Below are 6,038 nucleotides of genomic sequence, written 5' to 3'. Positions count from 1 at the left end.
TAAGCTGCAGTCTGTCAAGCAAGAGACACGCCCCCAGCTGCTGCCAATGAGAGTACAGGAAAACATTTGAGTATACCTGCAGCCTATAAAGTGAAAAACACTCTCATTACAGTGCTCATTATAAATGAATACACCCATTTAAAAAGTACTAATGGAATCAGTAGCTCAATGAACAAAAGAAAAATTTCTAAATTTTCCACAAGGTTGAGTTTTATTGAACACTTCTTTCACTCCATAACATGAAATTAAGGTTTGTGATCTAACTTAGATCACATAATCTTCAGTGAACCATCACTGAACTGCAGCTCCCCCACACCAGCAGCACTCATGCAGCCCCTCACAAGGACACTGCCCCAATCGTGTTTGACTGTAGGCACCATGCCATTTTCTTTGAAAACCTCACCTTTTGCAACGCCATATACTTTTGAAATTACTTCCAAAAACTGACATCTTTCTCTCATCACTCCAGAGCAGCGGTGTCAAAATCAAAATCACAGTGAACCAAAATTAAGCAGTGAAGGAAAGTCACGGGCCAAACTCAATTGAAAAATCAATTACAAATGATATGTAATGTTTAACCTTTTCCTATAGTGTCTTTTTATGTTATATCAGTGGTTGTCAACCTTCCCTTTTGGAGGAGGAAAAATGTTCATTCCCTCCACCGTGAAAAAACTCCAACAAAATAAGCCCAATATGTTAAACTTTAATTCAGAATCAAAATCGTAAACGTTCCTGCTGCTAGAGACTAGAAAAAGATGAAATAAAGGATCATTCACTTTGTAGGAACAACAATATTGAATCTATGTGCGATAAAACCTATTGTGTTATTGGCTGCAATGTGCTCACTTTGTGCTACACATCTTTGTAAAACCAGGTTGCAGGTTTGTTACTGCAACTCTCAAGTCCTGCTCAGCAGCTGCTGCTGCGTTACTGGATCTGTCAGCCTGTTATGTTGAGCACTGTTGTCTGGGAAATCTTTTAGAGAGAAACCTCGCAGGGAATACATGTGCTCTTTGAGACACAGAATTACTGTGGTGGTGCAAGAATTATTTCTTCAACCAAGGTCACTCAGATTCTCAAAGAAGTCAGTGTTTCCTTGGTCAAGTCGCCTGCTGCACATCTCCAGCGTACGAGTGAATGCGCTGATGTTGTCTGCCAGGTGAGGTAGGTCTGTGTCTCTGCCTTACAGCTGAAGATTAGTCTCCTAGTATCTTAGTGAGCCAGTAGGTGGCGCTGCAACCTCAGCTGAACTTCAAGACTGCCTCCTCTGTCATCAGACCCTAAGCTGAGATCTACTAACAAATGATTATAAAATCAAAAAAATGTTTTCTCTTTTTATAGAAATGCAAGAATGATCTAGTTATAGACTTTACTTTACTTTTTTCTAAAGTTGTAGATTTTCATTGAATCATGTTTAAATTAAGTTCAATTATATTTGGGTAAATGTTGGTGGAAGATTCTGTAGGAGCTGTTTCTTTAAGCAAAAGAATGAATTCAAGCAACTGACTGATGAAGAGTCTGTTCACAACCAGACAAAAGTGCAGATCTGAAACCTTAAAAAAGTTTTTCTCTTAGTTTTGAAGTAAAAAAGTAAGTAGAAATGTAATTTTCAATTGTAAACTGTAATTAAAGTACCTGGGTTTTATGAGGCTGAATAATATGAAGACTAAAAGTTTATCAAATATAACTGCACACACATGTGCACTGAACTTAACAGAAGAAAGAGTTCAAGCACAAATGCAGCTTCATTCATAAATTTTAAAGTATTTGAATCTTGTAACAGCTGATCCTGTAGTAGATAGTTTGCATGATGACATTGTTTTTATGCAGGATGTGAGCATTCCCGCTCTGGAACCTTTGACCCGCTGGTTGAAATCCCTGCGGCATGAACAGCATCCCTGCTGATCCACAGATGGAGGGCAATCAAGCACTCCCCTGACTTACTGCTAAATTGTTGCACTAAGAATACTTTTTTAAAAATGAAACGTGGCTCAAACTTCCCCATCTTACCTTGTTGTTCACCTTTCAGCGTATCCCTTCAGGGGTCACCACAGTGAATCAGCTTTCACACATTCTCACATTTGGTTTGGCAAAGATTTTTGGAGACTTGGGCCCCCTTGTGGCTGCACAGTTAGGCAGCAGCGCGAAGGGTCTTGCCCAAGGACCCACACTGGATGAAGTTCATCGCCCCCCCCAGGGGAATGTCCTCCAGTTCTACACGCAGTCGAATGAGTCATCCAGCTCAGAGCCAAGTTTTTTTTTCTGTCAAGATGTTTCCAATTCCAAGGGCAGAAAAACTTCCACCCCAGAGCAGGAAATCCCACCAAAAGCAAACCATTAAAACCATTACAGCCATTAAGAGCTGTTCAATGTGCAAAGGTTTTTGTCTGAATTTTCTTTCAGGCAAAATCTTTTTTTCCTAAAAAGGTCAGTTTGAGTTTGAAGAAACGTCAGCACTTGTTCGCACAGAGCCTTCAATGAAAACTTTACATTTTAAAAAATCTAAAGGAAGAAATGTAAAAAATAAATATTTTTTATGCTTAGAACTGCTAAGATTTTCAAAAGCCAGGAGACAGTTTCACTGTCAGCGTGCACACGTAAGTGTATATTTATTAAATTGTATTATATTGATTATTTACAAGCTATATAATTTATGCATTTTTTAATTGTTATGAGAGCTGTCATAGACTCCAAGCTCATTGGAAAATTAAATAAATTAACAACATGCTATAAGCTTACAGTGAAAAGGACCTATAGATTGTTTTATCATGGCTCACCTGCTGTGAAAAACGTTGGAGAACGTTTTCAGAAATAATTGTTGTCCACTGAATAATCAGTATTTCATACATTTTAGGATTTAAGCGACTTAAAAATGATCACTCCAGTGAATCCAATGGGTGCTACAAATCAGTGTCCTAATGAAATATTAAAGAAAAAAACATTGAATTTATTGTCCTTGTGAAATATTTTGGAAAAAGACAACAGAGGAAATGTTAACTTTGATTTTTGTTTTGTTTTTGACACTCATCTGATCAAGTTAAATCTGTAATACAGTACACTGATTAATTTAGAAATTATCCAAGCATCTATATTTTTGAATTAGATTATCTACATGTGGGTCATAACCTGTCTTATTAGGGACAGGTAATAAATCCATTGGGTATTTACATATCAAAAGTTTGCTTTTTCTGATGCTCAGGCGGTAGAGCAGTCCAACAACCGAAGGGTTGGCGGATCAATCCCCGCTCTCCCCAGCCAGCTGTCGCCCCCAGAGTGTGGCCAGACTGCAGCCCCCCCCCCCCCCCCCCCCCCCCCCCCCCCCGGGGATGGGTCAAATGTGGAGAAGAATTTCCCCGTTGTGTGATAAAGTATATAATTTCTTTTCTTTATTTAAGCAGCATGAAAACTTCAGGACAGCTGGTGTGTTGCATTGTGCTAACATGTGTAAAAGCTTCAGTTTGCTCTTAACTAACAGAAGTTTTTGCTTGTTTTCTGTTTGATAGTTTTAACGTTCTCAGGTTGTGCCAGAAAACTTTAGACGACAGCCAAAAAACTCACCAATTCTCTGCTTCTGGGTGTCCGTCTCTTCATTCATAATGTTTATTAGTCTAATGAAGCCTGGTTAACCAGCAACTGTTTAACCCTTGTGCTATCTTAGATGACCCCCCCCCCCCCCCCTTCCATTGACGTGTTCTCCCTACCATGACAAAGGTGGATAAAGGTGGAAAGATTTCATGTAATCCATGGACACCAGTGAAGATCACAAATTATTGAAGAAAAAAGGTTCAGAGCACTGTCTAGTGGGTCTAGATGACCCAACTCCCAATGTTAAAGTGCCTAGGATAGAACAAGGGTTACACAAGGACATCCTGGCCTTTCCACTGATCTCTCATGTCTGGGAGGAATTATGGGAAGCTTTGGTTTCTTAAGGAGATCAAATTGAGTCTATGGGCTGCTTCTATGGAGGATGTTGAATGTTTCGCTTATGGAGTGTGCTATTCCAGAGGAAAGGGTAGTTCAAGTACCTCTGTGAAGTCATGTCAAATTGAACTCCACCTGGTTTTACCGTAAAGTTTGATCAACTGTGAGAAGCTGTTCTGATCTAGGATGGAGTAATCTGATTACATTCTCATGGTTGATCTTTTGTCACTGTCCCACTGCCTGCTTCTCTTATCTAGACTCATCTGTGAACTTGTTCTGGATCGTTCCATTTGGGTCATAAATCATCTGCTGCTGTTTTTTTTCTTCTCTCTCTTTTTTGCTTCTTCCTTCAGTCTTTTTTCACATGAACTTGTTCAAACAAATGAAACTCCAAACAGTTTTCCTCCTCTGTCAGCAGCTGCTCTCCCTCTGTTTTCCTTCCCTCGCACTAACTGCTTCTAATTAAAACTATCTCAGCCGTAATCTCATTACATGAAACCAAACCCAGACTCATTTAGAGAGAAGAAAAAAAAGAGGGGAAAAGTTCTGCAACTCGTGGCTGTGTGCTCATTTGTTTGGCCTTTGGTTGTGGTTCCCACGGTGAAAAAACAGCCGTGATTGATGCCTGAACGCTGCGGCCGGGTTTGTTTGGGTGAATTTGTGGAACCCTCGCAGGAATAATCTCTGAAATCAGGTCTGAGCGTTTCAGCGTTTGCAGCGAGCACAGGCAGCTGCACCGCACAACTGGACCTGTGGGTCACACGAACTGAAAGTATGCAAAGGACATACTCTCACTAAATTGAGGGAAAATAGATGATGATTTGACCCTGATTCTAAACCACACCCACTTTCTACATACTAAAACATGACAAATTCTGATCTGCTCTATGCTGACCTTCTCTGTATTGACACATTTTGCAACAAGTTACACCAGAGACAAACACACAGTGGAGTCAGAAAAATGAGTGAGACCAAGAAGGAACCCAAAGTGCGCTGCAGCGGTGCATGTACAGGGTGACCGCATTCCTTGAGTAGACGTTTTCACAGCGACACACGTTCTTCGACTGTGTTCAGTGTGTCTGGGTTCAAACGTTCTTCCTCTGCTGCTGATTGGCTCTATAGTAGGGATGTCCAAATCCAGGCCTCGAGGGTGTGTTTTCCAACCAACCTACCATTGAAACTCCTTACTGGCTAAACCTTCCTAATCCAGAAAAAGCAAGGTTTCTGGAAAACTAGCAGGAGCCCAGCCCTTGAGGCCTGGATGTGGACACCCCTGCCATATAGTTTTCGTTTGTAACCCTTGTGCTATCTTAGATGACCCCACGCTCACATTGACGTGGTATCCCTATCATGACAAAGGTGGATAAAGGTGGAAAGATTTCATGTAATCCATGGACACCAGTGAGGATCACAAACCATTGAAGAAAAAAGGTTCAGAGCACTGTCTAGTGGGTCTAGATGACCCAACTCCCAATGGTAAAGTGCCTAAGATAGCACAAGGGTTAAGGCCGTGTCCCACAGTCACAACGTACATTTTGTGCATTTTCCACGTATGAAATATCGGTCTTCCGTAATACATGCATGATATATGTAATTCATACGAGTTTCTTGCATTTGTCATTTGTCGATGTGCGCAGATGTGCGTCAAGAGTTTCAATTTCAGGATCTTTCCGGGAATTTGGTTTTGAGCTGTTCAAAAAGTTTCGCCAGTTGAGAATTATGACGTTTTTGCGTATTTTATGTAGTTTATATGCAATTATGACGTAAATCTTTGGCATTTGTGTGCGATTTTAGCAAATTTGTGTCTTTCAATGACTTTTCTCGCATGTACCACCAATGTTTTACTTTTATGTCGCGTATACGGCGCACAGACGTTAAAATCAGGTTATTGATGCACAAGTCACTAATGAATTTCATGTAACCCTTGTGCTATCCTAGGCACTTTAACGTTGGGAGTTGGGTCATCTAGACCCACTAGACAGTGCGCTGAACCTTTTTTCTTCAATGATTTCTGATCTTCACTGGTGTCCATGGATTACATGAAATCTTTCCACCTTTATCCACCTTTGTCATGGTAGGGAGAACACTTCAAAGTAAGGATGGGGTCATCTAAGATA

The sequence above is a fragment of the Oryzias latipes genome, chromosome 9 (assembly GCF_053564925.1).
Source record: "Oryzias latipes strain Hd-rR chromosome 9, Olatipes_Hd-rR_3.1".
Classification (NCBI taxonomy): domain Eukaryota; kingdom Metazoa; phylum Chordata; class Actinopteri; order Beloniformes; family Adrianichthyidae; genus Oryzias; species Oryzias latipes.
Note: the sequence above shows the minus strand (reverse complement) of the source record.